General features: G+C 38.1%; 1 protein-coding gene across 9 annotated transcripts in view; it reads left to right on the plus strand.

Moving 5' to 3' along the window:
* The window catches only part of SUPT3H (SPT3 homolog, SAGA and STAGA complex component), a 253,554-nt gene that overhangs the window by 100,349 nt on the left and 126,132 nt on the right, over window positions 1–27,073 (plus strand). The gene's annotated exons all lie outside the window — the stretch shown is intronic.

Raw genomic sequence — 27,073 nt, forward strand, 5'->3', positions numbered from 1 at the left:
TAAGATCACTGATATATTTGAACCATATTTTAGTTGTGCTAAGGAGACAGGGTAGCAAATATTGAGTCTTGCTCTGGATCTCTGAGAATCTCTATGGCAAGAGATACTGCTGGGCACTAGAGCTGGCAAGTTGGGAATCCCTTTCATCTGCTTTGCAGCAGTGATGGTTTTAACCAGAATGTTACTGAGGGTGAAAAATAAAAATGGTTTCATAGCAGGAATGTAAAAGGAGTCTTAAGAATTGTTTGTTATTTTATACTGAATTTGTAGTTTTTTTGCATCCCCTAATAGCCTTACTGATTCGTCACATGGCCCATTTCCAAAACTTTGATTGAAATAATTTAGGTGACTTCAGTGATCATTGAGTACTTAGAGAGATTGATTTAGGTGAAGCAGGATTTGCATGGAGAAGTGATTTATTACAGAAACATAGCTAATTACAAATTAGAAGCTTTTGAGTGTTTATGTTCTTCTTCAGGTCTTCTCTGGGTGATGATACATGATGAGTGATGCAGATTATGGGCTGAGGATAAAGATCTCCTTATCAGTCTGGGATCAGGCATGTGAGCAAGAGACTTCTATCTTTCTTTTCTCCCTTTCCCCCTCTAAAAATTTTGATGCTATAATATTTTTCATTCCTTCAGGCTACTGCAATTTTTACGGATCTTCATCTATGAGATGAACTTCTAACAAATCCAGAGTTACTATGAACAATTATGAAAAATTGCTCCAAAACTACATCTCTGAACTTCTAAATCTCATAGGCTCTTTAGGGCAGCTCTCAGAGCTGAGACTCTTGTGCTGCTCTGGCTGTAGTAGTGTGCCTGGAACAGCTCACCAGCACTTTCTTCATAACCCTCCCCTAAGACTGTGGCTTTGCTTCCTACCCTGCCACTGTTCCAGTTTTGCTGCTTTCCCTCCTCAGGAGGAGTTCTGCTTTCACAGCAGTGATTTCATTCAGATACAGAAATGGATCTGAGATGGTTGATGTGTGAGAGCTTCAACAGAATCATTGTTGCCACCCTTGTAGCAGTCAGAATCAATAAGGATGGTTTTATGTTTTTTGTATTTTGATGCACGTGGGCATTTGATCAGGATGTATTAATTTTATATTAACTTTTTTTATGATTATACCTCTACTGAAAATTATTTAATGAATACTGCTAGTATCTGTGAGATTTTATGAAAATGTCTTTCAAAACTTGACTCCTTGGAAGTCTTGCAATGTCTTCTGAAATAGACCAGGGAAAAACTTGTTTCACTGCAAAGAAATCAGCAGCCTTAGTATCTGTCACTTTTAAACACATTAACAGAAGAAGAAAAGGGAGATTAGCTCTAAGCTGTGTGCAGATAGCACTTTTAGCTTTGTAAGGATTTTGCTGCTCAGGTAAAGTTTAATACAAAAACATTGCCACTTTGAAATTTGGAATGGGCACCCATTGCTGGGGATACACAGTCATTTTCAGGCAACCAATGCGCTACCAAGAGTGCAGTTGGTGCATCACTCTCTAAGTATGGGTTTGCTTTGTGTGATTACAGTTCTTAATGAAAGTTCACTTAGAGAAGAAACTGTCACTTTAAAAAAACCACTGAAATACACTTAAAATACATTAAAAAAAAACCAACCCACTGAAATACACTTAAAATACATTTAAATTTAAGTACACTGTGAGATAAAAATGAACAGAATGGATGTATCTAAAACTATAGCATTGGAAGTGGTATTTGAGATATGGTAATTCTTGAAGCTGGAGATAGACATGGTGTTCTTGGGGAACACCAAAATAACACCACTTTAGTAAATCACACCTGTGATATCACTCCCAAGCTTCATTGCTCACCGTTATGATTTTTATTTCCTCTGTTTACAAAAAAGTACATGGGTTATTGATTTTTTTTTTTTTAAACCGTGATGGCTCTCTCTGTTATTTAAAATAGTGTCTTCATCAGGAAAGGAAATGGAATCTGACTTTCGGTCAACCTTTTTTCCTGAATTTTTTATGGGAACTTTTCCACCAAGGGTGCTCAAGTCTTGGAGATGGTACAGAACCTCCCCCTTTGATTTGTAAATCTGTGATGTTTATTGTATGAGTAGGAGTTTGCTATTAAGGAGTTTATAAGATGCAACTGTGGGGGAATGAATTTTCAGTGCTGGTGCCTCTCATGGGCAGCAGTACAATGTGTGCAGTTCCATTGACAGTGATCAACTGACCTGTTGAGAGGGGTCTGATGAGTTTTTCTGTACTTGTGAGCAATTACGCATCACAAACTCTTTTGCTGAAAATAAGTGTGAAAAAGGCCATTACAATTTTGTTGGTCTTTCATGGTGTATGTTTGGCAAAAGAAAAATGTTTTTGAAAATTGATGTTACTAGCAATTTATTCTGTTTCCCTTATTTTACATGACTGTTGAAAAATAATTTGATTTAATTTTATAGTACTTAGGCTATTGCTCACCTGTGATAAGCGATCACATCATTAAAAAAAACACAATTGAAATATTTGATACAGTCATTACTATTTCCTACTCTTTATAGAAAGGGAAAGAAATTATTTTCTGTACATAGTCTTTTCAGTAAGAGGTATTAGCTGACAAGACTTGTGAATTAAAAAAACCTTCTCTGTAATGACAGACAGGCAATATAAAAATGAGAAGAGTATCATTTAGAAACTGCAGAATTCATAATAGTTCACTCAAAGGCTGGTATAGATGAAATAAAACTGAAAGTTCTGTGCAGTATACATGAACTTTTGAAATTTATGGAAATCAAACAATTAAATGTAGGATTAGGGTTTGTAATAAAGACACGTGTTTGGCTTGGTTTTCTACAGCAGCATTTCCATAGCCTGTGTGCTGAAAAGGAATCAATTATTTAATCAGTAGTTGTTTTTCAGATAATTTATCTTTTTCAGATTATTTTTTAACCTCTCGGTTGACTTCTAAGAAATGTTGAAATCCCCTCTTCCCCAGGGAAAAAGAAGCACAATGCAGAAAGACCCAAAAAGCTGTTCATTACTGAAGTTAAATTACAGGCAACAGGAAAACCCACCATAATTCACTTACATATGCAAAAAGTTTTGTTTTCACCACCTAAAATAATATTTTCAGTTTTCAGATCTGCTATGCTCTGCAAAACCCACCAATTTTGTTCTCATCCATTTTATAGAAATGCCTTACATCAAGACTTTTGTTTATAGAAATCTGATTTTAGAGTAGATTGAAAGTGCATACTTGGATATGTGAGTTTGCTCTCCTTTTTTCATTTGGCTTGGAACATTTGGTCTATGCTACAAATATAAAATTAGTTAAATTTTAAGAATACCAGGAACTGAATTTATGATAACAGGGTCATTCCTGGTAAAGGAAGCAAAGCTTAACACAAGGATAAATAGATAACAGGCCTGTACAGTTTATTATTTAAAAGTAAAAGCAACACCAAGCAAATCTTTATATTTATTTGGATTTATAACATTTTTAGCATTGAATAGTTGAGTTTTTTAAGTGCAATTTTTCAAATTAATTTCTACAAGTATTTCCAATTCCTAGTAAGTTCTGATTTTCAAGCTCAAAATAATGTTCTTCCAAACCTTCAGTTTACAGAGAAAATTTTTAAAAATTAGGCTGGTTAGGAAGTGATAGATATCATCTCTAGTGTGTACTTCTGCCAAGGAGAAGTCTCATTCTTGAGAGATTTTTACAGCTTCTCCGAAAGCAAATATAAAGATGAAAGGCCTATCGAGGCCAAGTAAGAAAGTTACTTGATGACATGAAACAAATCAATGCATTTAATTGTTGTTATTACTAAATTATTATTTGCTCTCTGACCCAAACAACCTGAAGTAAAATAAAATTCAACCTTTCTTTGATTTCCTGAATGGCTTGGAAACTGATTCTTTGACTGTGAACAAAGCATGACATTTTGCCACGTTTTGTTTTTGCAAGGAAGTTAACAAAATACTATATATTTTTCAGTAAAATGAGTGAGAGCTGACAGAATTTGCCACCATGAAAACTATTTTTGGCAACTTCTGCTTATAGCCCTAGAAGTAAGAACTAATAACATACTTTATTTACAAAAGTTCTTCAATCTAGCTGATTAAAACCAGATTTCGTTCTACATACTTGCCGTGTGCATTATTGACTGAAGGAAGATACAATTCTACATCCTTATAGCAGTGATTTTAATTTTTTTTGTCTTCGCAGGAGCAAGGAAGTAAATTCAGAAGTTACAGAACAGTTAAAAATCAGCTACTTCAGTAGCAGACATCTTTAACTTTGCAGAGGATGTCATTTTTTACATCGTTTTTCAAGCTAGGTATGAAGAATAATTAGTAATCACACATTGGTGCTCCTAATAGTAAATTTCACTGATGCATGTAAGGATGGAAGGAGATTGCATTGGTATTTCCTCTTTTAAATACCCTTTTATCATGCATGGACACTCAAATTCATCTTGTCCGTTACCTGTCTGAGCAGAGTTGGTTGAAGAGAATAAAAGATGAATTTGTTCCAACTTCCCCTGCCATGGCCAGGGATACCTTCCACTATCCCAGGTTGCTGCAAGCCCTGTCCAACCTAGCACTCGCAGGGATGGGGCAGACACAGCTTCTCTGGGCAACCTGTGCCAGGGTCTCAGCAGCCTCACACGGAAGAATTTCTCTTTCATATCTAATGTAAAGGTGCTCTGTTTCAGTTTGAAGCCATTCCTCCTTGTCCTGTCACTCCATCCCTCATCCAGAGTCCCTTCCCAGCTCTCTTGTACCCCCTTTAGGTACTGGAAGGTGCTCTAAGGTCACCATAGACCCTTCCCTTCTCCATGCTGAACAACCCAAACTCTCTCAGCCTGCCCTAATAGGAGAGGGGTCCCATTCCTTTATTCATCTTCATGGCCTCCTCTGGCCTTGCTGTAGAGTATCAATGGAGTTTTAAGAATATGTAGAGATTGAGAAGTGACACCACAAAGTGATCATTTGTCTTCATTAAATCTGTGCTGGAGCAGAGTAGGCAAAACTTATGCCTTTACCCCCCTTGACAGTTCCCCTTTTCAAATTTGATGGTGAGGGCTGGGGAAGGAGCCGCTCAATTTTTTGCATTGCCATTGTTATAGGAAAGGCCAGGAAGGATGTGGTAATTTTATTATTTAAAAGCGCTATCCAAATTTTGATAATATCCACCTGACTGGTGAATTTAAAGCCCTTTGTTACCCTTGTGAAGAGTTCTCCCAGGTGCCTGCCAGCCTGTGGCTTAGGATGTGGGATATGAGGCAGGGGAAGCAGGCAGGGTATGCAAAATGGGCAGGCGCTGGGGCTGCCTGTTGTCACCCTGTGGTCCTTGCATACATTTTGGGTGGGTGACCTTTCTGGCTTGTCCTCTGGTGACATGGCAACTCAATTTGTCAGTGCTGTTGGTGGCCAAAAGTAAATTGTCTAGGCCAGGTTATAAGGGAAAGTGTAAAATCTTGGTTTTGAGGCATTTAATCAAATTTTGTCTTATAAGTAGGAGCCTCTTGGTTTTTTGTGCTTTTCTTTCACATTTGAGGTAATTGTCTCTCAGGAGTCTCTTATTAGCAATTAATCAGTAGTAACTATTACAAAAGGAATATCCTTCTGGAGCATCTTTAAAGAGCTTTTTCTAAAATTTTAGTGACTTTTTTTCTGGAATATAAGATAATATAGGGCAAAATTTGTAGCATAGCCTCTTGCCATTTCAGCAGTTTGATATTTGACGGCAGTTTTATTCTGATTACTCTATTCCTTAGTGACTACTCTTTCTTCAAGTGCTTTAGAGTGAAAGAACTTAAATATAGTAAGGAAAAAACCCTGTTCTTTGTCCTACTCAGGATGTAAACCTCTTAATGATCATATAAAGGTTTTGAGTATTTGTAGTGGCATTTTCATTTTTTTTTTGTTTGTTTTTTTTGCCGTATGCCTTGTAATTGGATTTGTGGAGTAGATGCTTATGAAAACAATTAAATTTCTGAACATTGTTTCATGTGAAACTGGGAGAAGGTTGAAATATGGAAGGAAAAGGAAAAAAGAAGACGAGTTTTGCTTTGCCTGACAACTGATTTTGAAAAGTTTAATCCTTGAAGGCAGTGTGAGCCCTGCTGGCTGATTGCCTCCTGAGAATGGTGTTTGAGTCCCAGCAGTGCAAGGGGGTATTTTGGTGACAGGATTGCATTCTGTAGTTCTGGCTGGCGTACAGAGGGCTTTCCAGTGACATTTCCCACTTCCTTTCCCAAACTACAAATTTTCTCTTAAGATTTCAAAGAAATTTTCTGAGAGGGCAGCACAGATTCCGTTGTCTTACCCCCAGTGATACCATTGCCTAAAAATCACGTTACAACTCATTTATTTTATTGATAAGCATTCTGAAAATGAACATACGTCGCGCCACTTGGATCTTCCTTTGCAAAGGTTGTATTTTAAAGCAAAACAAACTTTTTGAATAATCTTGGGAGTCTTCAGAAAGCTGAAAGGGGCAGGGGGGGCTTCCTGTGCTCAGTAAAGACCAAGCACGCACAAATGGTTTTCAGGGCATATTTACTTAGTGTGTTCTTCACTGAGGGCTTTAAAAGAGGTTTCTCAAGAACATTTAATATGTCCCCTGAATCGTATTTGCTGCAAAGCTTTATAACAGTGCCCGCTCCTCCCTGTACTCCAGCAGAGCTCCAGCCTGTGGGTTGTCAGTGTGTTTCCTCTGGCGAGGTGATTATAGGCATTTACACTCTGTATTGAGTATCTGTTCTTTATGGCTTTGGTCAGCAAGTTGGTTCTTTTACAATGTTTTGCAGTGCCAGGCATGGGAACAAGGTGCTTGTATGTTATAAACTCAAAATGATACAGTATTTTGTGCCAAGGCTTACTTTGTTAGGGCTTGTTGGTTTCTCATATCGAGCATTTCAACTCATAGTACATGAAAGCCTCCTAGATACTCTAAACACCCTTGATCTCTGTAGAGATGCTAATGAGACAGTAAAGAGATTAAAGGCCTTTGGAGTGTACCAGCTGGATGAAAACCAAGTCAGGAAAGGAGCTAAACAGTCCCCTTTGTATCCTCATCTAACCTCATTTGATTTTGCCTGTTGTAAAAATCGATGTGATATTTAGAGCTCATGCTGCCTTGTTCCTGATAAACATGAGAAACCACAACAGTAATTGGAAAACTTCAATAATTAAGGCAGTTTTTCTCTCCTCCCCTGCATTCATTTTAATAAAGTATATTTTTGGCAATGTTTAATGATGATTTCTGTGATTCTCCGTTTTTGAATCTAGATTAATGCCGCTATTCCAGTTTTTCCAAATTGTATACAAACACCTAACGCTCAAGTATGGCTACAGCAAGTTAATACATATTTTAATATCACTGGACTTATATATGCATGGATTGAAGTTGCAGTGGAGGTCATATTCTGGAAGACATGAGTTGATGTATTTTCAAACTGAATATATTTTTTGAATTGTAGAAACTCATCTGCCTTAGATTGCATGCACTGAGAGTGCTATGTGAGTGTAGTATCTGAAGTAACTGACTTAAAGGGATACCCTCAATGTTAAGAGTAGCTGATGCAATTTGGGAAAGGGAACTTAAAATACATGACAACTGAGTTTGGAAGAAATAGGAAGTAGAAAAAGAATTTTTTAGAACTATTGCTATGCCAACTAAAAACCAATATAATCAGCTTCATTGTTTGCCAAAAGCATAATCTGTAATGATTTTTTTTTTAAAGCCTTATATATGAGAGCTTTAATTGGTGTTTCAAAATATTCTTTTATAAAACTTAAATGTCATGGTTCTGCACATTCAACATGATAATCCATGCCAATTTTTCCTTTGGGTTTTCAGTTATACCTGTGTGGCTATTCCATTTTTGGAATAAAAGAATGCAGTAGAAATACAGGGATGTGATTGTATATTAATTGTGCTTGCACATTAATCAATCTCAGCAACAGGTCTCTTGTGGTTTTTTAGTTGGTGAAAAGCCATCTGAAGTCACATAACCATATTTCCTACATGGTGTTTTCCCAAGCAAAATGCCCCTGCTTGTTTTATTATACAAAGAAATTCAGAATTAAAATCATATGTAAGGACAGTAGAGACTAAATGCTGTTAGTTTTTGTCATGCATAGTAGCTTAAAGTATAACTAACAGACAAATTGCATGAGATTTATTTTGAATCAGAAGTAATGGTAGGGGCAGTAGTAGATCTTGATTGTTTGATGGGTGGACTCATGTGAACTGTCTATGTTTTAATCTAAATACTCCTGTCTGGCTTTTGGGAATAGATGGGTATTGTGAAAGCAGTGGCTGGAATGATTCCAAGTCATACATAATTTCTTTTTATTCTCTCACTGTGTGTTTTATGAAATAGAATGTCAGAAGGTGTTTGGCCACCATTAACATGGAAAGTTCAGGTCTGTAGTCTTACAGAAAAAGAGTTCAAAATCAGTGTCCAATTCTCATACTGTAGAAGTCTAAAATCCTTTTGGAGTTTGTGCAGGCTTAAGATCTGGTCATTTCACTCTGATACTGGCCCTGCTGATATTGGTTAACTGAGTTGCTGTCAGGATTCCAGCAGCTGTATTGACTGAACCTCTTGATGAGTCACACAACCTCCCACAAGTAGGACAGACACTGAGTGGAAACTGAAGCAAAGTAAATTAATATTAAAACCAAACAGTGAGATGGTCAATGGAATAGTTTAAGAGAGAGAAGCTCTGGTGGCCTCTTCATCTGCTTAACCTTTATGGTCAAATATGTCTAAGTCTTCATGAAGCAGAGCTCAAAAAAATGGCACCTGTGAGTATGGTTTGATATACATTATGTGAAACTTCTCCCTTTACCAGCTGGAGGTTAGGGTCTTAGCTAGAAGTGTTCCTGAATTTTTCTGGTCTTTCTGTCTTACCTGTGTTACCATAAATAGAGGAGGGATAAAGACCACAGATTTATGGTGCAGTGTTTTTGTGTCAGACAAACAGTTTCAATATTATCAATAGTCTGGACAAGGAAATCAAGTATACACCTAGCAAATTTGCAGACAGCTCAAGTTGGATGGAACTGTTGGTCTGCTGGAGGGCAGAAAGAGTCTACAGATGGATCTGGACTGGCTGGATCGGCTGTCTGAGGCCAGCTATGTGAGGTTAAACAAGGCCGAGTGTCCAGTCCTGCACTTGGGTCACAACCTCCGCAGTGCTGCAGAGTAGGGGTAGAGTGGCTGGAAAATACCCAGTGGAAAAGGATCTGGGGGTGCTGGGTGACAGTGGCCGAACATGATCCAGATGTGCTTGAGTGGCCAAGAAGGCCAATGGCACCTGGTCTGTACCAGCAATGGTGTGGCAGCAGGACCAGGGCAGTGATTGTTCCCCTGTGCTGGGCATGGCTGAGGCCACAGCTCAAATCCTGGGTTCAGTTCTGGGCCATTCAGGGCAAGAAAGACATTGAGGGGCTGGAGCGTGTCCAGAAAAGGGAGCAGAGCTGGGCAAGGGTCTGGAGCACAAGAGTGATGGGAAGCAGCTGAGGGAGCTGGGGGACAGCCTGGAGAAAAGGAAGCTTAAAGAGCTTCCCTGTGAAAGGAGGTTGGAGGCCGGTGGGAGTTGACCTCCTATGTAAGTGATAGGACAAGAAGAGATTACTTCAACTTGTGTAGAGGGATGTTTAGATTGGATCTTAGGAAAAATTTCTTGTCAGAACCAGTGGTCAAGCATTGCAACAGGCTGCCCAGGGAAATGATAGAATCACCATCCCTGGGTGTTTAAAAGATGTGTAGATGTGGCACTTGAGGACATGGTTTAGTGGTGGACTTGGCAGTGTTGTGTTAATGGCTGGACTCAGTCTTTCCAGCCTAAATGATTCCATGATTCTAAACGGTGTCAGCAAGAGGAGAACAATAACCCTGCTATTATCATACAAATTTATGATATCAGACCATGGGAAGGTTTGAGGGTTAGGAGAAATAACTCCGTGATAAAAAGTCTCCATTCAGGTGTAGGTCTTCACATAAATCTGTTAGGCAGTTTCAGTGTAAGCCTCCACTGTAAAGATAAACCAGGGCATTTTACAGTCTTCTGTCTTTGACAAGCCCATTAAAGCATGATGGTTTTGTCAGTGCAGAGTGTGTGAGGTTGTCTGTTTCTGATAGTGTTAAAGCCTACAATTTTGGCAGATACGTGTTTATTTTTATAAGCACCCCATCTCCATTTCCCTACAAAGCCTTTTGAGTTTCCCTGGATTGATCAACAGCTCAATCATACTCCTAGAAAAGAAACCCTAAGTCTCCCATTGCATCCCCACCCAAACAGGAGCAGAAGGCCTCCTGTTGTCATTTGGTGATGTGTCTGCAATACCAGTAGCTCAAATCTTGACATTGCTTTCTGATAACATGAGCTCTGTAATGCTGCATAATGCACTTTTCCTTCACCCTTTCCTTGCTTGAGCTTCTATTTGCTTGGCTGGGTTTAGAGAAGAAGACAGAGAAAGAATGCCAGGATTTGGCTGGAAAACTTACTGATAGAAATCAGGAGCTAGAGAACTTGGGGAACTGTATCTTTTTATTTTCTCTTTTGTTCCTTAAGATATAATATTCATTTATTCTTGTGCCTTCTGGTTTCAATTAATTTGAATACTTGCATCTAATTGAAGTTTAAGCAGATAGTTTTCTACAGAAGAGGAGGACGTACTTGTATAATGTGGAGATCTTTCTGCTTCCATAAAAAAGATTTTGTGAGCTGTGGTTTACGTACACAAGCCATTCACACACATGCAGGAAGTTTTCTTGACTTTAGCCAACGACAGTAAAGTCAATGAAATTAGAGAATAAATGATTCGTTGTAAACATTTAGTGAACCGTGACTAAGCACCTTTTAATAGAAAGTGTCAGTGTTTTTTAGTTCCAGAGGCTAGACTGTTTATGAATAGTTATATTTTATAAGGTACTTTGTCATGGCTTGCGAGATATTTACAGCAAATCTTTTTTTAGTAATTTTTTTTTTTCATTAAGAAAACTCATGAGAATTTCCTGAACATACAAAGCAGGCTCATGGTTGCACAGTATGTCCCAAAAAACAGCTTTCCATGCAGTTTGCATTTCCTTCTGTCTTAATGGGCTGAGGTTTCAAGACTGGTGTTATTCCATACCTGCCTTTATAGATAATGTAGAAAGGAGAAGGAAGAAAAATAGAAAGAAATCTTCGTGTACTTCAAAAATCATATTTATATTCCTTACTTTCCTTTAACTGTCTGAACACATGCCAGAAAAATTCCTGCTAGTCAGGGTATACATATACAAATCAATGGGGTTATTTTGAAAAGAAAGAAAAAACACCCCACCTTATTATTTTTGTTGCTTAATTTTTAAGCATTATGGTCTGCTCCCTGTCAAAGTGACGGAAGAATAGCAACCACTAGATGATGATTAAGCTTTTGGGGAAGAGAAGGGAGGAAAATGTTCATACATGGAAGTGATTTTTCCATCCAGTTTCATGCAATTTTGTGTTTTATTCTGTCAACCATTGATGAGCAAATTTAGTCCCTGTAAATCCTTCTTAAGCTGAGGTTTAGGAAGGCCCTCAGTTGCAGTCTTGGAAAGAGATTCAGAGAGACTGGTCTACTGAAATCTTACAGGCATCTAAAGCCAATAAGGGATTTGGTGTTTTCCAGGCATCAGGGAAAAGCTTTTGAAAATTGTAAAAAATACCCATCTTGGAGGAGGTGAGAGACGTAAGGAGCCTGAACTTTGCTGCATTTCAAAGGGAGGCAAGGATACCTTTTAATGCATAAAATCCCTGCCTCCAGGGGCTTTTTTCCTAAATAAAAGTCACTCACTTGTGAGCATCGTTGCTAGTTAGCAGAATTCAGAAACTGAGTACTTTAAATTGTAACTTCTCAATATTTGACTTTTTTTTTTTTTTTTTTTTTTTCCTTAAGGGTAATGCAAACCGTGCTTGGATGGTTAGGGACTGACTGCTCTCAGCTGGACCTTCACAAGCAAATTGCAGTGTAGTTTCATTGATAATATGAAAAGAGACTTTTCTTTGTTCAGCAAATGTTCACCATACACTATTTTTATATAGTATTATTTAAATTGTCTCCAACTGATTTGATGAGTCTCTTTTGATTAGTTAAAGGCAAGATGAAAGTAAGTAAAATGAATTAAGGCAGTGGGGGCTAACAGGAAAATTTATTTAAATACTAGAAACGTCTCCATTTTTTTTTCAAAAACAAACATTAAAATAGCACAATTCTGCTAGGTCATGGCCAAATGTATTTTTTGAAGACATTTTCTGCTTTTTATATTGGCGTATTAACTACAGAAATTTGTTCTTTATGTCCAGTTGCTATGATTTTAAAGAAATGTATGAATTGCAAAACTCAAGGTCAGAAATGCCACTTATTTTTAAAAAAAACATTTATACTTTGTTTGCCTTTTTTGTAAGGCTAAAAAGTGCAACTTGTTTGTTTGTTCCTTCCTCCTCAGTGATGCTCAGAACAATTAAAAGATAATTAAAACAATTAAATTGTTCTCTTCAGTGAATGGAGAAATGGAGGTGGTAAGACTGTGGCTCTTGGATGAGTTTCCCCTACATCCTGAGAAGGACATCTTGCTTCTCCTCCTGTGCCCAGCTGAAGGACCACCTTCTCCCTCCCTGGCAGCCAAATACCACTTCTGCTGCCATCCCTGGTAACCACACTAATTGCTTACATGGAAAAGGAATATTAGGAAAATATTAAGTGAGGCTAAAAATACATCAAATATGATATAGCAGCTGGAAAGAGGGAAAGCCAGCACCTTCCACTGGCCAGATCTCCACGGACCACCAGCAAAGTGCTCGTGGGGGTGCTGCAGCCATGGACCACATAACGTGTGCTGGAACATTCATATCAAATACCACCTCCTGCTTCTTACCTTGACCTCAGAAGACTTCCCCGGCAAGGGATAAACAATAAACTTACCTAGTGTGCCCGAGAGACTTGGGCTCTAAATAAACTCTGTTTGATGCCACACATTTCCGAGGAAGCAGAGCTTCCCTAGACCACACAGATCCCAACCACGAGCACCGTCGCTGGGCTCGCGAGTGATGCCAAGCTGCAGCTCTAAGAAGCAGTAACTGTGCCTTGATATAGAAGCACAGTCAGGGTGTTTTAAAGAGGAAAAATACCAGGGAATAGCTCAGTGTTTTGCCTCCTTTGTGGCACCTGGGATACCCTGGAATGCCACTTGTGCTCTTTCCTCTCTGAAACTGAAAGGAGTAAATTGAGGGGTGCTCAATAACTGCCAAATGGAGACATTAATTACTCCCCTATAACAGATTGTTCTGATACCAAAGATTACATTTGATTTTGCCTCTATAGCGTCTGATTCAGTGAAACCACAGCTTCTCTTGGAGAATTTGTTCTCTCTCTGAGTCCAGTCACTGGTCCCTTGGCTCCTAAGGAAGAAGAGGAAGGAGGAGATGGGACGCTGAATGTCATTCCCTTGAGGATGTCAGCTCCTCACTTTTGTCCATAGAGATTAATTCTTGTTTTGGAAGTTTGGTTCTTTTTAAAAGCTGCTTGACACTGATCATCTGTGAGTCTTGTTTAGGTTGCTGCTCATGTATTTAATCTTCTCAAGAATTTTTTCTTCTGCAGTCATAGAAATGTGCAATAAGTAATTAAAAGTGTTACTTGGAATGATTTTTGGACTCTGGTATGGGTTTTTTTTAAACTTATTTTTCTTGTTTTCTTGTCTGTTTTGATAAATAAGGGGTTTAGGATTTTGCCTGTTATCATTTCACATTGTGTTTTGCAGATACAGATAAGAAAGCAAAATACAATATCCATGGTAATTATTTACTTTAACTCATATACTGGGCATAATGCTGGGTGAACTGTATATTAAAAAAACAAAGAAAAAAAGATCCAAACAAAAAGCCCTAGCTTTTTAAATGCCTATATTTGATTGCTGATTTTGCCTCTATTTGAGCAGCCTGAAATTCTTAAATTAATAATTTGTGTATTAATTCAAACCACCTGTAATTTTGTAGTAAATTCTCTCCAGATTTTCATTTTTTTAAATCTAAATGCTTTTCTATAAACACTAAGTTGTGTATGTTTCACCCAAATGAGCTCATGTTTGTCTTTATTTTAAATTGAGAATGCTCAGAAAAGAATTTTTTAAAAAAGCAAATTTAAATTGATGCCAACTTGTGCTTTACGTTGATCATTTCTAAACTGCTATCAATAAAGTGAAATAATTAACTGAATTTCTTCCCTAGGATGTTCCTTTGAGCCCAACAAGAATGGCTTGTCCCCCGTTTTTGTCCTTTATTCTTGACTCATGTTGAACAATATATAACCTCACATCCTTCTTTTTAGTGTTATTGTATTATTATTAAGCAGTTAATATTTGGTGCTTTCAGGTTTGTTTGTTTGTTTACTTTGTAAAAAAATGCTTTTCATATATTTGAGCATGATTTTTTTTAGCAAAGGTTGTGAAGTGCTCTTGCTTCAGTCCTAATTTGCTTACACGAAAATAGTTCTAAAGCCCAGATACTGACATCTTCCCCTTCCTGCTTTCCACTGAGACACTTCACATTGAAAAAAAGAAAACAATTTATTTTGAGAAACTCAGGAAAGCTGTTTCTTATTTCCTTTTGTTCATCCCTGCACTCAAAGTGATTATTTAATAAATTTAGTGCAAAATAGGGCAGTCAGTGCAGCTATTGCGTTGATGTTTGTCCCTTTCTTGGGAGGTCGTGGGGGTTTTGGACAAGTCATGGGAGGAACCTAGGGTGAAAGCAGAGAGGACAAACATCTGCACTTTCCTTTGGACATAGGGCAAAAAAAGGCTCATCTCTACATTGTGTATACAAGAATGTCTTCTGTCATTATGCCCAGTTGGGTCTGTGTTTTGAGTTTGTTTGTTTGGTGTTTTTGGTGTGTGTTGTGTTGCATTTGTTTGTGTTTTTTGGTGGTTTTTTTTGGTTTTTTTTTTTTTTGGCTAATATCACATGTATTTATTTTAAAAATATATTGTGCCAGTAACAAAATAAGGAGAATAACTCGTGTTTTTAATGAGACATTAGTTGTCTACATGATGATTTAGTGTCTACTCAGTCTAGCTTCTAGACAGCTCATTTTGGACAAAATAAAAAACTGAAGTATAATTAGCAGACACGGATGTGGTCATCTTCCAAAGTCCTTGCTTTTGTTTTTGTAGCAAGTAGATCAAGACTAGGGTGACTATAAAACATCAATATTTTATAAATCTCTTCTTTTCTTGTTCCAAAAATTCTGCCAAATTGTGCTTAAATGAAGTCTTTGGAGGAAAAAGCCTGTAAGAGTTCTTTACTATAAATACATTTTTGTGATTTTAAGAAGAATGGGCTATTTATAATGGATTGAGCCAGAGCTTCTCTGCTCTGTGTTATCTTTATAATGTTTGCCATAAAGTGCTTCCAGGCGACATCTTGACTTCTGTAATTTTTTTCTTCCTTTTCATTGGTGCCTGGAACAGATTATTGTGGGTTTTAACATTTTAAAACATCTAAGTAATCCATTTGAAAGCAGGAAAAAGAGCACACCATTGATATGAAATTGCCCTGACTTTCCAGAAAAGATTTTATCAGAGAACTTCCAGTTTCTTACTCTAGGGAGAAGGTTGCATAGTTTGATTTCTGAAATAAGTTTTTAAAGCATTGTCCTGTCCAGTAAAATTGATGTATCTTATGGTAGAATTTTACTCTCAGAAAAGTAAGAGTATTGGTGTGTTCAGTACTTCCTGAAGTTAGACCTAAATTCCTGAAGTTAAACCTAAGTTAAACCAAACTATTTGAAAGAATTATTCTATATTTTAATTAATGTGCCTCTTTTCTTCTTACTGGATGTGTTTTATCTTTGCCAAGTGGGAAAATAGAAACTATTTTTGAGTCGTGGATTCATTCATAACACAGAGTAAGCCCTGAAACAGCTCACAGGGGGTTTGATTTTTGATAATTGGGGGATTGTGGTGTAGCTGTAGAAGGCTCTTTATAGCTGTAGAAGGCTCTGCCCCAAAGTTGTTGTCTGTAATTTCGAGCACAGATGTCCAAGCTAGGATCTCTGAATACTGTTGACCCAAAAGTTGTCCTAAGTATTTCAAAGTAATTTCGTTATTTATATAATAGATTTTTAAAATGTAAGTGTAGAATACTGGAAATACTAATTTCTTGGTTGGGTTTTACATTTTTCATGAGAAATGCTGGTATTTTTAAACCTCTTTTGGTCTCAAACATTTCCATATTTTTGAGATAGATTATGTGTTCAGACACCTTTTTCTGTTTCTCCTCACTATTACACTGAGTACTGCAGCAGTTCTCTTACACTGCAAAGGGAAAGTACTGCAAAGGGAAATAATGAAAATACAGGCTCCCTACATATATGGCCCTACATATATGGGTGGACTTTTCATGGCATTTTGTTTTACTATTAAAATTGAATTTAATTTGCTAATTTACTATTAAAATAACTCTAATTTGCAAAGCCTGATTTGTCAGTAGAGCACTTGTTACCCCTCCTGGCAATGGGAGGCCCATGGAGGAAACTTGCTTTTTCTGACATCCACCACAGTGGACAAGTTGCTTCCCTTCTCCAGCCACTGACTTCAGGAAGGGTAGTAAAATATGAAAACTGATGTTATAAAAGATATTACCATCTGATAAGGAAGTGTGTTGTTTGAGAATTGGATATAATTATCATCATTCAACACCCACACATCTCATTCATACAATTGTGACAAATTTTTAAAACAATGAAAAATGGCCTTGAAGTTTTGGAGAATATAAAAAAATAATCATATTATTTCTCAAAAAATTAACATAAAACATTCATCCTCATTTATGTTTTGTATCTTGTGGATTAGTATAAATAGTCTTGTGGTTTTAATCCAGATTTAAAATAGCAAGGGGTTTCCACATTGGTTAACACTTACATATATATATACAGTGAAATGATGTTTTGACTTCCTGCTCTCCTCATCATTTTTTTTGCTTTGTCCTCTTGAGAGCAGACTGAGAATTCATCTCACTTGGCTTTGTTAAATTCCAGTTGTGTTTGGGTATTTTGTTGAGATGAACCTTTTCCTAGAGCAGAAGTGTCTGCTCATAGTCCAGTCTGCATGGTGGAGAAAAACAGTTGTCTCATTTGTTTCCTGAAAATCTGAAACCCTTTGTGAATGAGCAAATGGAACATACTATGTCATACAACTGGAATAAATTACATCTTTTTCCTTGGCCAGTCAAAGGGATTTGTAAAATTAATTTATGTTTAAGACATGTAACTGTTGGAGTTTGGTGTATTTTGATGAGTGCACAATGGCACTGAAAAGTCACGGTGTTGTCACGGTTTTGCATTGGGACAAATCTGCATTGGGACAAATCTGCAGATTTTCAGCAGTTAGAAAGTGTTTACTATAATATAAGAGAAAAAAAACCCCAGAGGGTGAAGTCTATTGTTTTTCATCAATAACAGGACTTCTAAAAGCACCTACATGATGTGATTGTCCAAATTCAAGCATTTACTTTTTCTACAATATTACACTGCTCCTCATCCAGTGGATATTGTACATTCCACAGTTTACAAAGAATAATAAAGTTAGTTCAGTGAAGAACATATGTAGAAAGGTTATTCTGCAGAGCTTTTAGCAAAACTTAGAAAATTATGTTTGGATGGACTTTAGCCATATTCACTGTGAAATATAGTTACCTATAAATAGTCTGTTGAAAGTAGACCTCTATAGCATCTGGCATCAAAATGGACATTTTGCATACTGACCATGGGGAAGGAGAGAGTACTTAAAAAGCCTTTTACTCAAATGTATCTTCTAAGTTGTGTTTTTATATACACAAAATCATTTTTCATGTCTTAACAGTAGTCATAAAAGTTTAAGTACAGATAATCTTTCAACACTTTCTGATTGAAGTCAGACTTTATTTTACATATTTTCTCTTCCAATGGCATAATATACAGAATCCTGCTTTGATTTTATGTATGATATTGCTTGCGAAGAGAAGTCATGGCAACTGGGAGAAGTTCATTCCGAGGTGTGGAAGGAAGAAAATTCCATTTCTGTCTCCAAAATGAACAAGGAGGAGGATCTGGGTAATGACAGGCGAGTCATCCTCAGCTTGACCCCTGGGAAGGTCATCCTAGAAATCATTTCTGAGCTTGTTAAGGATTTGAAAGTGATTTAGAGTTGTCAGATTATGAGGGGAAATTGTATGACCAACTCAACAGCCTTCTATGATGAAGTAACAGTGCAGTGCATGAGGGATGAGCAGAGAGTGTTGTTTGCCTTTACTCGAGCAAGGCTTTTGTCCGTCCCTCCTGTAACTTCCTCTTATGCAAATTAATGAAATAGATAAAGGGATGGACGGAGGGCTGTGTTCATAGGGTTGGTTCTGGCAGTGTGAAGTCCCCCTGGAGGGCTGTTGCTTCTGATGATCCCAGGGGTTGATCCTGGGCTCAGCACTGTGTAATGTCTTCATTAGTGACCTGGGTGATGGGACTGGAGTATACCCACAGCAGTTTGATGAGATTACAAAGCCAAGAGTGGCTGATGGACCCTATCATGCTGCTGTCATTCTCACCAAGCTGGAGACATGTGCCAACAGGAACTTCCATGAAGCCTTGTAAAGGGGAATTTTAAGTATTGCCCCAAGAGAGGAATAACCCCAGGCACTTGAATAGGCTAGATGCAGTAGTGAAGGTGGACGGGTGGCAGCAGTGTGCTCTTAGCATCCTGAGCTGCATGAAGCAGGTGTGGGATGTGGTCTTTCCCTTCTGTACTGGACAGACCCATCCAGATCTTTGCGGCCACTGCTGGGCTTCCCAGTACAAGAGAGACACAGAAATACTGGGACAAGTCCAGTGAGAGGTCACTCAGATACTTAAGGAACTGGAGGATCTCATACAAGAGAGACTTGTGAGAGCTGGCTCAGTTCATCCTGGTGAAGGGAAGGATCAGGGAAATGTTATCAATGTCTCTAAGTACCTGATGGGGGAGGGAAGAAAGTTTCAGAAAAATTCAGGCTTCCTCCAGTGGTGGCCAGTGACTGGACAGGAGCCACTGAGCACAGATTGAAATTCAGGAGATTCCACTTAAAAATAATGAAAATGTTTTTTAACAGTGAAGGTGGCCAAGGATGTGGGAACCTTGTGCAGAGAGCTTGTGGAGTATCCATCATTGGAGAAGGTCAAAACTCGAGAGGATGCAGCCCTGAGGAAATAATTTGAGCAGGGGAATTGAACTGGGTAACTCCACACATCCAGCCTCAGCTGGTTCATGGAGTAGGAGTAATACAATGGTGTCTTCTTTTTTTCCCCTCTTCTGGCCTGCAAGATTGTGATTTTGCAGTCATGAAGATGAATTTATTAAGGAAAAAATTGGATAGACATTTCTTACTGCCTACTTCAAAGTGTATATAAAGGAATGTTAATAAAACTGCCCTTTCTAAAGGGAAAACATAGGATATTATTTTGTCTTCACAAGTTATTTAAGGATTCAAATTCAGCTTAAGAATATGATTCTGAAGCTTCATGCTTAAAACACTGTTGAGTCAAGACAGAATGACCTCCCATGGAGCTGGGAGACTTCAGCATCTCTGAAATTTATCCCTGAGGATTTTGTGTTATTCTTGATTTATGGTGGCGTCACTGAGGGCAGGGTTTGTCTTTTTGTGAGAAGAATTGGACTTTAATTTGGCAAGATGTTAGGCATTGTTAATCCTGCTGCCTGGCAGACCTCACCATTTAAAAACTCAGGATGTAAACAAACTACTTATATTTTCAGGTAAACAAAGTTGCTCTAACAAAGGTCTTGCCTTGTTTAGGTCTTGACTCAGGGGAGAAATGATTCGTTTGGATGATGCTTTCTACCCTGGTAATCAAGAAGTATCTGCAGAGAACCATTAAGCATTATAAAGTCTTCAGTAGGTTCAAAATAATTATTCATCATGAAACCTTTTCTTGGTTTCAGAATTTTAATAATTATAAGCATCAGTGAAGTTTATTTCAGACCCCAAACATAGAATTGCAGGTGATATACCATAATAGAATGGGGTTATATCTCTTCTAAAATTATTTTAATTCACATAATCAAGATTTCCTTTGTGTACTTGTTTAGCATCACAAGACCCCTCCCCAGTTCTTGGCTAAGCTCAGATTTGTGTGTCTCCCGCAGTGAAGATTCTCTTCCTTCTGTGATGGTTACAGAGGGTTTTAATTCTTGTTTTCAGATGTTTTCCTTCTAATTTGTTCTAAATGTTCCTTTTCTAAATTTTATCCCTTTTCTTGTCACTATGTACTTTTGAATAATTAAATGGTATTATGTAATGTTTCTCTTCTGGTTGTTTATGCTTTTCCAGTATCTGCAGAGGTCATTATAGCTTAATTTTAGACTGAAAAAAGCCCCATTTTGTATCTGACATTTCAGGTTCTTCCTGTACTTCCCTTCTCACTGCCACACAAATTTGAGGAAAAGTGCTTTCCTTTAGCTGACTTTCTTTTAGTAAAGATTCAATAAATTAATAATCAAATTCTTGAGAGTGAATATTATAGCATTTAATAAGGCAGTAGGATGTCTGCGCTTGCTGCATAAATAGGTGGTAATTAGTTTTTGTAACTTCCTGTAGCATCTCCAGTCTTTGTAGAAGCAGGAAAGTGGGGAGTTAACTGCTGTTCATATCATCAAGGCAGTAAGATATTTGACTCTGCATATCATACTTGCACTAAATCCTGGTAAAGAACCATGCTCAGCATGTTGTATGAAACCTCTGCATACTTGATTTCATTAATCCAAGTAGATAAATACATTACTGTAAACTCTGATGGAATTATTACCTTTTCTTTCTAAAAGGGCTTTGGTGGAAGTTACTGATGAGCAGACAAACATAAAAACAGCAATATAAATTCCAGTGCTTATCAGGTAGTTCTGGTAGACATTGCTGGTTAGTTAACATTAGTCAGTGCTTTAGATGGTTCCCTTTTTCCATAAGCTTAGGCAATACAGCAAGCAGGATTATTTGCTTTTTAAATTAGTCTGAGTAATTTTACAGACAGTAATTGGAGGGAGTGAAGTCTACGAAACAGCAACCTCACCTCTCTCCAATATTACGTATCTTAACATAAAAAGGAAATTATTTTGAGACTTTGTTTTTTATCTCTCTTTCCCCTATTGAATTCATCCTTTTACTGAGGGAAGTTTGTTCCTCCTGGATTTTGTTCTTTCCTCTTCCACTCTCCGTACAGTGTGTCCTCCTGTGTGTGTCTGATCAATTTTCTGGTTTGGCATCAGTCATCTCTTTCCTTTCAGTCTTTACTTCTGCCTAATTTGTTCAGCAGCAGCTGTGGCAAAAAAAAGCCGATACATGAGTTATCTTCAGCTTTCGAGACTTTGAAAAAGGTATGCTATGCTATGAAAAAGGTATCCTTATGCTATTTTCTCTCGGTTGTCTGTTGCAATGACAGGCTCATTACCATGCTCATCAGAGAAGTCTCCTAATTTTGTGTCATCTAAGGGACCTGACCTCCACATTTTTATCTTTGTCTTCACAGTCAGCATCCTCTGGTATGAAAGTGAATTACTTCAAGATATTGTATTACTGATTTTCCAAAGCTTCCTTTTACTGTTTTACAGTCATTTACAGTGCTTGTCCTTCAGGTGTTCAAGTTACTGGAAGTTTTTGTGCCCAGTACTGTAAAACCGATTTTCTTTGTCACAAACTGGCTGTCAGGTTTCCAGTATTTCATATATTTCAGAGAACACTTCCTTATAATATGGAAACATTTGTGATAATTAATATGCTGCATATTACAAGTGCATTCCCACCAAGCAGCTGACAGAAGAGAAATTTGCTTTGTTCTTACAATACGGAGGAGATGTGAGCCCACATATCACCCAGTCCAAATACATCTGGTAGCTGATTTGTGCTCTGTGATTTTATGGGATCCTTGCCTGGTTTTATATTTGATCACAATGAATCAGCTGGTTCTGTACGTGATGAACACTCGCACCTTGGTCAGTGCTAAATCCAGTAGTCTCAAACTCATTGTGCTGGAGAGCTCAGTCCTCACGTGCAGAGACACACAAAGCAAGTGGGTCCCACAACAAACCCCACGGCCTCCCCAGCAGCCGCTGTGGACCTCCTGGTCCGACTCGCAAACCCTCTGGTCCCTCCAATATGTGGCCCAGATTTATATCCAGATTGGTATGTGGGTCCCAAACCTCTCATCCAGGTCATGGGCTACACTCCCGCATACACGGTGTGCACCCTCTCAGGTCACTGTGGCATGGCAGACACATGGATCCCTGTGATCCACAGACCCAGTCTGGTTGTAGGCAGGAGCAAATAAATACCTCTGTGTTGAGGACAGAAGTATTTGCTTGCCCTATGGCAGTTTGGATCATGGAATCCCTCTAGTGTGATGGAGTCCAACCACTAATCCAGCACTTCCAGGTCAGTCAGTAAACCAATGTCCCAGAACCACTTCTACAAGTTTTTTAAATCTCTCCAGGACTGGTGACTCCACCACTGCCCTGGGCAGCCTGTTCCAGTGCTTGACCAACCTTTCTGTGAAGAAAACTATTCTAATAGCCAATCTAAACCTCCCCTTACACAAGTCAAGGCCATTTCCTCACATTCTGTCACTTGTTACCTGGGAGATTAGACTGACCCTCACCTGGCTGTGAGTTGTGCAGAGCCAGGAGGTTCCCCCTGAGTCTCCTTTTCTCCAGGCTGAGCCCCCCTCAGCTCCCTTAGGTGCTTCTCAGATTTGAGCTCCAGACCCTTCTCCAGCTCCGTTCCCTTCTCTGGACAGACTCCAGCCTCTCAATGTCTTTCTTGTTTTGAAGGGCCCAGAACTGGACGCAGCACTTGAGGGGTGGCCTCACCTGTGTCCAGTACAGGGACAGTCACGCCCTGGTCCTGCTGCCACACTACTGCTGACACAAACCAGGTGCCATTGGCCTTCTGGCCCACCTGGGCAGACTCTCATCCTTTATTTAGAAACAGAAAGGAAGAATTGTTAGGGTTCTAGAAGCTAAAAAAAAAAAAAAAAAACCAGTACATATTTCCCACCAGACTACCTGGCTGCCTTTATACTTTCCCTGGGCTGGATTCATTGATTCATCACATTTACTTGAAGTGGTAAATTCTGTATGTGTTGGGGCAGCCTTGTTATGGTGTGAACTCAGTAGAAACCCCAGTGAGGGAAGCTGTTTATTCTAGCTCAGTGCACTCCCAGCCACCCTGGTTATAGTTCCTTTCTGGCCAGGACAGCTTTTCAGTGCTGTGGAGGATGGGAGGTTGCAGCAGCTCTCTGTCTCCACAGTCAGCTCTCCTGGTGGTCTGGCCACCTGGAGGGCTCTGCATCAGAGTGTTTGAACCAAGCCTGTGCCTTGCCTGCCCCAATACCTTTCTCAGGCATTTAAACCCCCCAAAATATAGCAAAAAGTGCTTTATCTATTTCTGTAGCTGCCCATTTTGAAGTTCTTATAAATGTCAGTCCCTGCACTATGAGCAGCAGTTGGACCTTAGCATGTGCCAAGTATGAGCGTGTGTTTACACATAGTACCATGATACTTCATGTAGACACTTAGTGGCTTGGACACTTACCCTTTTGAAGAGCCTAGAAACATCATTACAGAAACTTAAATAAATTAGAAATAGAAGCTAAAAGTAAATAATAAAAGCGCTGCAGCAGTCTTCTCTTTCTCCATGCTACTATTTTAATCCTCCTGTGAAAATCTGGGTAAACTGATCCCCCCCTTGTAAAAATGTTTCCTTAAAACAGACAAACCTTTGAAATAGGATCTTCTAAGAAGGCTTTGTTATTGTAAGACATGTCTAATAGGTTAAAGCTTCTGTTACCAGGACTGTCTTCCATAATACTTTACTGCTTTGATGCCCTGCTTATGTTGTATTTTGATATATTTCCTCTTCAGTATTTACCTGTGGAGAAACAGCTCTTGTTTTTTATTTTCAACAGCATTTTTATGTGTTTCATAGGAAGACTTATTAATATGTCCAGTGAATGGAAGGTTCTTTAAAAGACTCTCATGAACCATAAAAGCAAAGCACGTGTGAAATGAAATTCATAACTTATATTAAAGCATCTAGTTCAGCTTCACTTCCCAGAATCAAGGGCACCAAATTTGGGGGTCTTTTTTAAAGTGTTTTCTTTTAGTTCTTAAGCTACTTTGTATTCTGCAACTTGAAAATCCAAGCCATCTGACTTGTAATTTAGTGTTTATTCTGCTGCGGAGAGGTACAATGCAAAAGTGAAGGAAATAAGCGTTAAAATCATAAGCTACTTGTGAATTTCTAAATATTACCTCTGGTAGCGGAAAGAAAAAAGGCTCTGTTTGGTATCTTAAAGAATGTTATCCTAAAAGCATGTTAGAATCAAGAAACAAGTCAAATGCTATGCAAATACAATTAACAAATATAGAAGCTTTACTTTTATTTTAGTGTCTGAAAATCCTGGATCCATTGCAAAGAGAAAGGAAGCGGCTCTGGGTGGGTGTGGTGGTTTTTACTTTTTGCTGAAACCACCATGCCAGTATCTGGTTTTCTGTGTGTGGGAAAGAAGCTGGCAGAAGCTACGTGGGAAAAAAGTGAAGGCAAACAGAGATAGAAATAGCTTTGAAAGGTAGAAAGCATGGAAGTGAGGGAAGAAGAAAGTAGATGCATCTGGAACTTGATTTTCTATTAAATCAAAAAGTGCAGTTGACTTTAACCTTTCTTCATGTCTCAGCATAAACTTTGGTCTATCACAGAGTCACAGGATGGTTTGGGTTGGAAAGGACCTTAAAGAAAGATCATCTTGTTCCAAGCCCCTACCAATGGGCAGGGACACCTTCCACTATCCCAGGTTGCTCCAAGCCTTGTCCAACCTGGCCTTGAACACGTCCAGAGATGGGGCAGCCACAGCTTCTCTAGGCACCCTGTGCCAGGGCCTCAGCAGCCTCACATGGAAGAATTTCCTATTGGTACCTGTTCTAAATCTGTCCTCTTTTAGATTGAAGCCACTGGCCCTTATCCTGAGTGTTCTGTCAAAATGGACCAAAAAGATTTGATGTTTGTCTCCTTTTGGATCGACATGCTGCGTCATGATTGCAACTCCTCTGCCCCTTCTGCCATTTGGGGAACTGTGAATTACTTGTGAGACAGATTTCTGTATGCAGATGGGTAGGGCAGCTCAATGTAGAGTCATCATCTTGCCACAAAAACAGATTTTTGTTCTTGCATTTTGTAGTCTTTGGAAAAGAAACCCCAAGCCCTTTAATTTGTACATTTGGGGTGGTGAGTAAAACTGTGATCATGAGAAATGTATGTCCAGGCTGATCATGTTGGACACCAAGTGTTTACTACTATCTTGCATAGTTGATTTTGTATTTGAAGCCTTAACAAGAAATAATAATAACCTTTAAAAAATAGAAGACCAGAAGTTAAGAACTACATGAATTATTATGTTTGTGATAACTCTTCTGTTTGGTTTGATATACCCTATGTGATTAGAAACAACTATTCATTGTTGTTTTCATTTACTTACAAACCATACTGCTAAAAAACAGAAAAAGGGAAAAACATGAGCATTATCATATAGGAACACTTCTTTTGAATCTGTGGTTTAAATACTGTTTTAGTATTTAAAACAATACTATAGTACTGCAGTACTGGTTTAGTACTTAAAACAGTACTTACTGTACTATGATCATAAATATTAATAATATTTATAATCATAATACATTTCCAATGTACTATGATAAATATTTCTATTTATATGTATTTCCTATATCATGTCTATGTATTTTCAGTTTATAAGATATTTAATAGTCTCTGGATGGATTGCTGTGCTGTCCTTATAGTCCTAGAAAGTGCCTGACATTCTAATCCATGTACATGTGCAGTCCTGCATCATGGAGACAAAGTTATTTGAGTTGTGCTCATTTTAGAACTGTACAACGTGTTACAAAGCACAAATTTTGTCTTTAAGGTGCTGATACTCCCAACAAGAGAGACAAATGATAAGGGACAAATACAGAGTGTAATTTCCTCATACTGTGACCAGTATAGTATAGTGGATTATGCTCAGATTTTCCCTGAGCAGGTCTTGTGCTCTTAAATGTATCAGGCTGATACTAATTAATTAATTTGTTTATTAATTAGAATTTGAAATGCTGTTTGCAGACCACTGGACATAATTTCATTATAAAATAAAGGAAAAGAACCCTATTATGGATAGATAAAATATTTTTTTATTATATTGCAAGGTAGACTAATATTCTCATAAGAAAACAATATATTCAATCACTTATAAAGACTTGAGTCTTTCTTGTAAATAAATTTTTACTCTTTTTATAAGAATCTGTTGTGTTATTGTTGGCCTGTGCTATTTAATTTACAATGCATATATTTTACTGTAAAAGTTTCTTTATTTTAAAAACTCAACTTTAGGAGGAGAGAAAATGTTTTATTCTCAGAAATGTTCTGAAGAAAGACTAAGCAGCTTAGGAGTTGTCTTTCTCTAGAATGATGTAACACTGGAATTGCTTAGAGAAGAAAAAATAGCAGAAAAAGAAGTGTAAGTAAAGTAGGAAGAGAAAATAATATCTTGTAAAGTCCATTGTCATAGTTCCTCATTTTATGCTGCTTGCTGGCCTCACCTTGCCTTTTGTTTGTGATATTATATGAACACAATAATCTCTTTATGACCTCCTGCCATTTCATGTTGCAGTGTAGACTTTAGGAGCATCACGTAACTTACTATGTATAAAAATGTTCGCCCTTGATTTGTTTCTTCCACATCTTAGCACCAACATTTAGATTTGGGATAAAAAAGCTGCTGGCATTTTACCTTTTCAAATAGTTATTTGGTAATTTTGTAAATTAAGGGGGCAGCAAATGCAGAATTAGCAGTGCACATGCTGCAGTTTGCCTGCTCTTTTCTCACACAATTATAGAATTATAGAATGTGTTGGGTTGGGAAGGACATTAAAGATCATCCAGAGAAGTGTGGAAAGGGAGGTTGTCAGTGAAGACTGAGGCAAGGAAGTGAG

Source organism: Hirundo rustica, chromosome 3 (assembly GCF_015227805.2).
Source record: "Hirundo rustica isolate bHirRus1 chromosome 3, bHirRus1.pri.v3, whole genome shotgun sequence".
Classification (NCBI taxonomy): domain Eukaryota; kingdom Metazoa; phylum Chordata; class Aves; order Passeriformes; family Hirundinidae; genus Hirundo; species Hirundo rustica.